An 11,127-nucleotide genomic window follows, 5' to 3' on the forward strand; every position below is an offset into this window, starting at 1 on the left:
AGGACCAGCAGGGAGAGGAGGATGGAGCCTGGGTCAGACTGATTCCCAGAGAGTCGGTTCTTGGGCTCAGTGCCCACTGTGGATTCCGGAGGGCAGGGGTGCAGAGGGTTGGGGGCAGCTCGGGAGTGGGGGGCAGGTGGGCTGTGCGTGTGTGGGTACCAAGGATGCTCTTGCAGATGCTGTGTTTGGTTGTGGAGCAAAGGCCTGTCTCTGTCCAGGTCTTCTCCAAGGCGCTACCTTCAGCCACCTGAGCCCCCAGGGGAGAGTCCTCCTCCTGATGCAAAAGCAACCTGGTTTGATTCTGAAATTTATGGAAACTTCCACTAAGACCCTTGTCCTAGTTGTGACTAAATAGATGTGTTCTCCTCCTAATCTTGTGCCCCTTCATTCTTAGACTTCTTCCTCTGCACCTCTGCCTCCCTCTCAGCCTCCGTCCTCCCTTGCTGAGCTCAAATGAAACAGCTGCTCCTTCCCCGTAGTCTTCCCTTGCAGCCTGCCCTGCCTTCTCCGCTTCCTGATGGGTTTTCCATGAGGCCCTTGCTTAAACCGCTGACTGACACTGTCCGGGCTTCTTCAGAGGCCCCAGTGAAATCTAGTCAGTCGCCCTACCGAAGATCTCGATGGAAAATGAGACTCATGCCATGAGCCAAGGAAGTTCTCTGGGCCTTTTGGTGCCCCTCGGTTTCAGGGACACTGCAGGACTTCATGCCTACTGTAATTAGGAGACTTGGCTCTGCCCAGAGCCAAGATAAATATACTTCCTAATCATGCCACAGCTCGGCATCCCCATCACCTCAAGATCCCAGACCCTGCCAGGCTGTGATCTTCAACACCTCCTCCCGCTCCAGAACAGGTTCTAAGACACAGATAAGCATGACGGAATATAGGAGATTGTAATAAGAAGGATTTGGGGCTTATGAATCTCAGTAACAGTGTGCTGCTACTTTGTGGTAGAAGAGATTATCCAACAGTGTTAGATGAGTCGAATATTTAATCAAGGTTGCACTATGGAGTAAGTTGAAAGATAAGTTGAAGTATGAGGACAACAGAAGTTTTAGGTGGGTTAAATAGGCCAGCATGAATGAACAGAGCAGCAGGTTAAGTCAGGACCGTTCACAGCGCTGCTGATGTGCCTTTCCTTGCCAGGTACCTTCGGATTAGACACGGTTGTTTAAGTTTGGTCTCATCTCAAAAGCAGCCCTCCAGTGAGGCTCCAGATTTCCAGCTGATGTGGTATTAAAACATCCTGACCACGTGTGGAACTGTAGTATTTGTTTGTTTTTTTCTCTCAGAAAGACAATTCTCTAACTTGAATAATGGACAGAAGACAGATGGGTAGGATCGTGCCCACTAAGCTAAAGTAGATTTGTAAAGGAGGTTTGTATTCCCAAGCCTGGCCCCTGTTGGTTCCTTGTTATCTGTTTTTCTTCTAGCATCTTCTGATTTAAGAGGTCAGCAAAGATGTCAAAATTAAATCAGCTACTCCTTGAATTAAAATTTAGAGGTGCATAGGATACCACCCAGAACATACATGTGTCATTCATGTCCCTGTCGATCCAAGGCAAAGAAAAATTACTTCTCTAAAGCTTTTAGAGTTGTTTGAGATGACAATGGCAAAACTCTTTGCTAATCATGGGCTTCAGCTGCGGCACCTGCTTTTCCACAGAGACCTCCTTGGGGCTGCCCAGGAGGAGGAAAGAAACAGCCCTCAGCCCCCTGGGCCTGCGATCTCATTTGCCCGGTGCCCCATTTCATCGAAACCTTTATGACTTTTTTCTTCTAGACTAAATTGTAACGTGAGACGTTATTAAATTCACAATTAGAGGATACTTAGAAGTGAGGGAGAAAGCGCCTGGTCGCTCTCTTGCAATGACTCACTGCTGCCACCTTTTGCCGCCTGTTGCCGAGAGTTCCTACAGGAAAGGATGTTCGGAAGTCAGGCGTGCACTCTGGGACCACCAGAATGTGACTTGACCATTATCACAGTAGGACGATGCTGCCTGAAAACTGTATTTTTTCTCTGAAGTCATTACTAGACTTCGGTGATAAAGAAAACAAGTCTAAATACTGCGCAAAGAAATTGGAAGCACATGCATTTTATGTGGAAGTTTTAATTAATTTTTAGGAATATAATATCATGATCCAAAATATCTTTTTAAATTATTCATATTTTATACTTGAAAGTATGTCACTTTTAAGGAAATGGCATCCTTGTGTGTGTCAAAGCTATTTAAATATATTCAGAGATCTTGCTATGGAGGTTAAAATATGCAATAGCATTTCTGTAATTTTTAACGTATGTTATTCATGAGCAAACAGAAAACTTACAAACTAGAAGATAAAACTATTGTTGCTCCCAGAAGAACTGAAAGCATCATACCACAGTGATATATGTGCACCTATGTTTATAGCAGCACAATTTGTAATCGCCAGATCTTGGAAACAACCCAAGTGCCCATCAACTGAGGAATGGATAAAAAAGTTGTGGTATTTCTATACAATGGAGTATTATTCAGCTATAAAGAAGGATCACATTGAGATATTTATCAATAAATGGGCACAGCTTGAGACCATACTCATTAGTGAAATAAATCAATCTCGCATGTGTGAATACCGAATAGTTTCCCTAATGTAAGTAATGATTCAAATATATAAAAATATGTGGTAATCATGATTCCCCATTAGGTGGCCTTGAAGCCTTATAAAGTTTTCACTCATTAATTAGAAAGGCTTTATTCTGGGCTTCTTGATATGAAAATATTTGAAGCTAGAGTATATGAAGTTTTACCCAAATATTTCAAGGAAAAAGACACTATGGTAACTACTATTAAGTCAGGTTATAAGGTGGTGAAGTACTAGGTTATTGAAACAGTCATGCTGTGACCTCTATTGTTATATTGTTATGTCCTGTTTTATCTCAATCTCCCCCTTATTGTTTCAAAAAAAAATTATTTAGTCATTTCTTATGTTTGTCTTAATTAAAGAAAAAATTCAAAAAAATTAGGATATATAAATAGTAACTCTTTTCGATTTCCTATTAACTTGTTTTGAAGTCCTGTAGTACTCCCACGATCTTGTTTTGACTGATTAGACTCTGTTCCATTCTATATGATAGTATCAAGTTTGAAGACATAGGCAACTACTTTGAAGACAATAAGATTCACTAAGATACCCATTCTGGTTTGACTATTGTCTTCTTTGGAAGTCCTGTAATGTTTACAACGCCTAAGTTTTATTGGTCTTGTTCTCTACTGTTTTGTCCAACTTTATAATATCTAATAAGATAGACAATTCTTTTTAAGGAAACAAGGGACAACATTGATAACCATTGTTGATAAACTTGTACTCTGTTCTACACCATGTGCTATGTCTATCCTTGGTATTGACTGACAGCTTTGTTTTGCCATATTTGACTGTATTCTTCCCCCCCCAAAAGAAAGTAATAAGCACTAAGGAGTAATAAAATCCAAGATGTGTAAATTTTGTTGTAAAAAAGAGAGGGAAAAAAAAAAAAGAAAAGGAGCTCTAACGGATATAACAGCAAGTGTGTTTGGGGGTGTTAAATAGCTGACGTTATCAATGTTTTTGGAACATTGAACACAGCTGTTTGCAGTCTCCCTGTTTGAATGTCCACCTTGTGTTCTTTGATACTGTGATTTGAGGAACTATTTTCAAGAAAATAGTGTGTAATCTACTAGCAGGTAATTTCTTACTGTTATGGTTTTTTGTTTTGTTTTGTTTTGTTTTGTTTTGTAGTTCTGTATTGCGTGTACCCTTACGCCGCTTTGGTTTGTTTTGTGTTTTTCTCTTTTTCCTCTTAAATAAATAAATTAAAAAAAAAAACTATTGTTGCTATTCTATATTTAGAGCAAAGACACTTTTAAAATTCATGATTTATATTTTATATTAACCCAGCATTTTCATGGCAATGATGTAGGTGTGTATGCAGGGAACTAATAAATACCACCGGAAAATGATCATTAAAGATACGGAATTTATCAGGTAGGTATGCTAACACGTCTGCTATCCAGCATTGTGGGAGGCAGAGGAAGCTGAGGAGGCTGAGGCAGGAGGATCAAAAGTTTGTACCCATGTGAGTACAATTAGGGATTTAGGGAGTCCCTGTCTCCAGGAGAAAAACTTAAAATAATTTAAAAAAGTAAACAGGACTAGGGATGAAATGCAGGGTTAAGTTCATGGATTCAATCCACAGTACTGAAAATGAAAACAAATTCATTTGTGACTAAAATTTGATTCTCAAATAAATGGAAAAGACAGTCTTCCCAAGGTTCATCTTGAATTTCTAGATAAATTTTAAGTCAGACATGATTTAGTAACGGTTGAGAGTATTTTCTTATTGCATTTCCAGATCACCAGTATTTAGTGGTCATAATCCACAAATGATAAGCATTTGGAATGACTCTGTGCTGACTTTTGAAGGTCTCATTAGTCAAGCAGAGTTGTTAAGTATCTGTTCACAAGTATCTCACCCTTCATGTCTCCACTGTATAAATTAACAAGGAGTGTTTTTGCATGGCTTTAATACATATTAAATTTAACAGACGTGATGTAAATGACACAAACTTTACACTTTATTTCTGCAGGAATTGACTAAAATCGTACATAACAGCTAGTAGTAGACACCTCATAAGAGAACACTCACATATCTCTGTTCTTATAACATCACATTTATGTTAAAGCTACATAGAGGCAAGTACCTGATTGTTGGATAGCTCTTTTAGCTTAGCTATATCCAAGTATTTACACAAGGAAAAGTATTTTATTTTAAATACCATTTCTTTTATTCTATATTCATGTTGGAATTATGTCAATATTTACAGTGTGCTATATCTGTGAATTTCTTTTCAAGATAGCATTGTAAACAGTATGCCACATTTGCTTTGAAACTGCTCAAGTTACAGTAGATTAGAGAATAAAGCATCTTATATTACAGCACTATGTGTTATAGCTGTAGGAAAAAGAACTGGATTCATTACCAACCGTTTAACTTTCATCATCAATTCTTTAGAATACAATAGTTCGTAAAACAAAATGACATTTAATGATCTATCAAACATGTAGTTTTCAAGATTAATCTGCACGCATAGGGAGAGTATGAAAATCAATACCAGTTTCCTTTTGGCCTGACAGACTCAGTTTCATCTTTTTCTGGTAACGCTCGGTGTTTGTCCACATCACCTCTGTGTGGGTTGTTCCTTTAGAACTTTTATTTCACCTTTTATTTTAGTGTATACTCTATTTTCTTAGCCAGTTCTCACCAACCCCAAGCCAACAGTCCCCGTTGGTTGTCTTCCCGGGACCCACCCTCCCCTCCCCAGAGCTTTATCCAGTGCCCTGTGACAGCTCTGGAACGACACCACCAGCCGCCCTTCCTTCTGCTTGTTGCTGATCTCTTCTTAAAGTTCAAACCAGGCAAAGAAGGCTGGATCTCAGTTATCAAGGAGACCAAGAGCCACAGGCCAAGATTCTAAGACCAGAGGAGCCTGGAAATAAGTTCCCTGCAGCCTTTGTACACAACCCAGGGACTTCTGCTCCCTGGGTTGTTTCTTAGGAGAGAAAATTTATTACTAATTTCATAAAAACACATGTAGCTTCAGGCTGAAATATATGGTATGCTAGAAAGGACTAAACAGTATAAAAAGGAAACCAAAGAACTGAATAAACATACGTACAACTTGCATAGATTGGAAGATTGAATATTGCTAATATGCCAGGTCTCATGAAATGAATGCAAATAAAAATCCCAGAAGGGTTTTTTTTTGTGTGTGTATAGTGTTATACTATGGAGGTGTGTGTGTGTGTGTGTGTGTGTGTGTGTGTGTGTGTACAGAGAGAGGAAGAGAATGAGAAAACAAGCATGTTAAATATTAACATTTGAAAAATCTAGAAAATGAGTGTATAATGATCTTAGAATTTTTTTGTAACTTTGAAATTTCCAAATAAATGTGTTTGAGGTAAAGGCACAGAGAACTATATGTTATCTGTGTTCTCTCCTCTCTACTTGATACAGATTCATTGCTTTAAGTATTTCCTTCACAATGTGCTATCACAGAAAATCACGCCTTTTCTCAATGGAATGAGTGAATGTGGTCCAGAATCTCATGTATGAGAAGATAAATCAATGAGTGATATATAATGGGGATTATTTTGGTTGCTGACCAATAGATGAAGCCACTTCAAAGCTTTGCTAATGAGTCCACCTCAAAGATTGTTATACTGCCTCCCACAATGAATATTTCATTTTGAATCATTGGTTGCCCTAATGTTTTCCACCCACTCAAACGCTACTTTCAAGGTTGTATAAAGTACATTTTCTGAAATCAATTTACTCATTAAAATAAAATCCCTGAAGATTAGATTTTATTATGCATAAATAACCAAATTGTTGCCTCTTGATTTCCTGTGTGAAAGAAATGAGTGAATCAATCTATGGTACGGCAGTGTCACTGTGGCTGACACACAGGGAACAACGAATAAATGATGCCAGTGTGAGGAGTAACACTGAAACGCCTTTGGAGTGTTGTTGTTTTAGCCTTGTTCTTACAAAAAAGCACGCTAATTGTCTCAGTGGGCACACCTTGTTCAGCTCTCAAGGCACAGAAGACACACCACCTTGCCATAGTCTTTTCCTGCTGATTCTCCTCAAATAAGCACCTACTAAACTTATCCTAAAGAAGGGCAATCGTAGTACACACATGAAAGATGAGTTTACACTGTGACACATTTTCTAAGCTGGTGGCGTTCAATGCTTTTGCAAAATGTTAAGAAATCCAAAAATGCATAAAACCAGATCATGGTTTGGCTATACTTCACAAATATATTATTAATGTATATGTTAATAACATAACCAATATAAAATTAATAATAAATATACTATTAAAATATTTGTATGTGTATGTTCTCAGATTATGTATATTTAGATATAGTAAGTATAAAATTTGGATTATGAACCTTTTACAGTTGCATATATATGTATGCTTCTGTAAATATTTTTTCAAGATATTAAAATATATGTTTATTTTTAATTAATAACTCTACTTCTAGTTTAACCTTGAAAGGATTTTATTATTTAGAGAAAAAAACAAAACAGAAAAAGGGTAGAAATAATATACAATTTTCAAAAAAACAGTAAGAAAACACTACTTGATAAATTACATATTACTATTTTAGAAGTAGTTATTCAAGTTACAAAATTAAAGCACAAAAAGTAAGACAATTAAATAACAGTACAAACCATTTTTTTTGATGAACTAAAAACTTAGCAGTACGGTTATCTGTCTTGGACACTTAAACATACATACAGTTATATCCTTTGGAGTACTTTCCTTTTCATTATCACAATGTCTATTATACATTTTGGATCTCATTACTCTTTCAGCTTTTTATTATTATTTTTTTATACTAGACAATATGATATTTACAAGTGTGAGTCTAATTTATTTCACTTATAAGGATTGTCTCAAGTTGCCTCCATTTATCTATAAAAGCCTAAAGATCATCCTTTTGTACAGCTGAGTAATATTCCATAGTATAAAAACACCACATCTCTTTCATCTATTCTTCAGTTGATGGGCATTGGACTTATATCTAGAACATACAAAGTCCTGTAAAACGTCATGACCACCCCCCCCCAAATTAAAAGGCCATCTCCAAAAATGGGCATCTGAGATGAGGGCATATTTCTCAGACGAAGATATACAATTGGCAAATAAATACATGAAGAAATGTTCACCGTCACTGGTCATTAGAGAAATACAAATTAAAACAGCAATGGGATTTTATCTCACTTTGGAAAGAATGGTTGCCACCAAAACATTAACTGATAACAAATATTGGCAAGGCTATGGAGAAAAGGAGCACTTCTCCACTGTTGATGGGAGTGTAGACTGGTGCAGCCACTGTGGAAATCAGTATGGACATTCCTCAAAACACTAGGATTGGAAGTTCCATTCAATCCAGCTATCCCCTCCTGGTTATTTTCCCAGAAAAACTGAAAAAGTCATGTCTCAGAGATATAGGTGCACCCATGTTCATAGCAGCAAAATTTGTAATAGCTAAATCTTGGAAACAACCAAAATGCCCATCAACCGCAGAATGGATTTAAACATTTTGTTTAACACTTGGTTTTATTGTCGGAACACTTTGGGCATTACAGAAATTTATGAAAAAGTCTTCACTCTACCAGCCAGAATTAAAGTTTTACTTAATTTCCTCCTCTGATTGGTTCCTTAATCTGAGGTATACTGTGCAAAGCCCCTCTTACTCACTTACAGTTGTATGGCTGTAGTTTCACACTGTTTCATCTGACATCACTCTTTCAATGGCATAGTTCTCATATTATGTATTTTGACTATTATTATATTATTTCTCCTATGGTAAGTAGAAGCTCAATATACAAGCTTTTCTCATATGGTTTGAAAAGATAAAGACTCAGTGAGAAAGACATCGGACTTCTACTTCTGTAGAAGTAGAAAATCTACTCTCTAGGCTTCTTCCAGAAATAAATAGAAATTTTGAATGAAGAACAAAATATAGCCACAAAGGATCAGAATTCTGCTGAAGTAGAAAGGCCCAGAGAAGCCAGATCCCAGACAGAAGGGATGAGGAGGGCAGAGCTGAGGAGGAGGAGGAAGGGGAGGAGCCACTTCTCACCTGAATTGCTACCTGTCTAGATGCAGTGAAAGAGACCTACTTCCTAGGGTCTTCTTGGCTCTTGAGAGAGAGATATCTGCAGAGAGAAAGATATCTGTGGATAGAGATGTCTACAGAAAGAGATACCTAAAGACAGAGACACCTATGGAGTTGCTGTCAGCCTCATGGGGCTCCAAATGGAAGCCTGAGAGTATAAGACCCAGAAGTGAATGGGAGAACAGGGACCTGAGGCTGAATCATGACTAATTGCTCTTTAAACCTTTCTAAGTTCTAAGGCTTCACGTGGTTAAAGAGCTCAGCAATACACCTCCACAACTTCAGAACGTAATTGTAGCACTCTAGCTGTGAGGAGGAGAAAATCATTCACATTGAGGTGGTGGCCTCGGGAGACATCAGTTCTCAGTTAAAATCCCCAAGAGATCATGTTCTGAGAACTGAAAAGGCAGAGATGGATGAGCACTCATGGGTAAAGTGGCTCCCTACCAATTTGGTGAGGTCTCTGCTTGGATTAGAGGTGACCAGGCGATCCATTTGCTTAGCAGAAGAAAGTTTGAACCCATTTTGGGATACCTCCACAGTTTTTAGATACCATTCCTGTCATTTAGCATTATGTAGAGACAGGAGAAACCCTCACATAATAATGATCAATAACCAATTAACATACAATAGGATTAGACGCAGTAGTGCCTTGGCCTCAAAATTAGTAGACCAAGAGTTTAAAATTATAATTATCAATATGTTCAAAAGGACACAGGGTTATGGGAAGAGAAAAAAAGAGGATGAAAAGAATAATAAAATTCACAGCAACAACAGAATCTATGAGAATAAACCCACCAAGAATCCAAGAACTTAAAAATATAACAAATTAATAATACATTTTACTTATCATACATACAATTTATAGTTAGTGGACATACAATATTCAACAAAATTAGCCAAATACTGAATTATAAGGCAAATAATGAGAATTTTGAAGTGATGGGACTCATTCAGAGCATATTTTCAGACAATACTATAATTAAATGAGAAAGCAATAACTCAAATGAAATAAAATTTCTCCATGTAGGAATTTAATTTATACTACTTTGAATTAAATATACTTAGAGCATTGAATTATTTTAATACAAATGATGAACAAGTTTCTAAGAAAACTGTGACATGCAGTGAAAATAATCTTGAATATCTATAAAACTGCTATATCAGATACAAAATATGTTGCAAACCAGTGTGGACTCTGGTCACTAACACAAGCTTGCTATACTCAAGCCCGAGGTGGCATTGAAAGGGAACCCTACCTTTGCCCAGGCTTTCTCCCTAGGAAAATTTTCTGGGATGCAGTATGTTTACCCAGAATGCATGCAAGACGTGTAATTTCTTTGGACAGAGAAGGTAGGGGTTTCAATTTGGATTGACTACCATGGCTTTGATACATGAATGAGGGTCTGGAGAAAGAGGAGCCATGAAGAAGGAAGCCTGGAATTTTAAACACCATGATTCACGCCACATCCCTTGAGCAAACCTTGAACTCAGCATTGTAGGCAAAGGCTCCACCAGGTGAGTGCAGGGTAACTGCTGGGAGGCAGAGACTTGGCCAACAGCAGCAGTGCTTTATCGCTGATAGAGGATGTAGCAGTCAGGTGCAAGCAGAGTGAGCAACTCAAACGGTGAGCTGAGATGCCCAGAAGGCCAGTGGCAAGTGTGTTATGGACATTGTTGTGTTTCCTTCAAATTAATGTACCGAAACCCTAAACCCAAGATGACCGTATCTGAAGATGGGAGCATCTAATGAGATAGCAAAGTTCAAACGGGATCGAAGGTGACCACGGTCCACACAGATCTCTGTCCTTGTCAGAAAGGACATCACAGATGCCTGTCCACAAGAAAGGTCACCTGAGGACACCAGGAGCTGCAAGTCAATGTGGGGGAACCCTGAGAAACTCACCCTGCCAATATTTTGATCTTAGATATCTGTTCTCCTACGCTCCAGGAATAAATCTCTATTGTTAAGGCCAAAGCCCCAGGGAAACTGCTTCCGAAAACGGAAGGGCTTTCCTTGGTTTCCTCCTTGAGTGTAGGCTGGACCAGCGACCCACTGTGGCAGAAGAAAACACAGAGAAGGAGTTGGTATTGCACACCTGAGACTGCTTTGTAAAAGAAAAAACTATCAATCTTGTTTAAATTCTTCTTTTTCGACCCTCCTGCTTAATTATACTCATGAAACTCACCATCATGTTCAGATGTCCTTTGGCTAAATCCGCTAGACAAGGAATTGGGTTTGGCTTCCAGTCCACAGACAGCGAGGAATGGAAGATGTTACAGACTGACCAAATGGGATTGGATTTTACGTAATCACAATCCCAAGAATACCTGGAATGATCCTTTCAAAATCAGTGCATTAGATATCTACATCCCTGGCCAGCAACTTGACTGAACTTGTGATAGCTCTCATGTCAC

This window comes from Cavia porcellus, unplaced genomic scaffold, assembly GCF_034190915.1.
Source record: "Cavia porcellus strain 051 isolate PalLab524CR breed Dunkin Hartley unplaced genomic scaffold, mCavPor4.1 scaffold_11, whole genome shotgun sequence".
Taxonomy (NCBI): domain Eukaryota; kingdom Metazoa; phylum Chordata; class Mammalia; order Rodentia; family Caviidae; genus Cavia; species Cavia porcellus.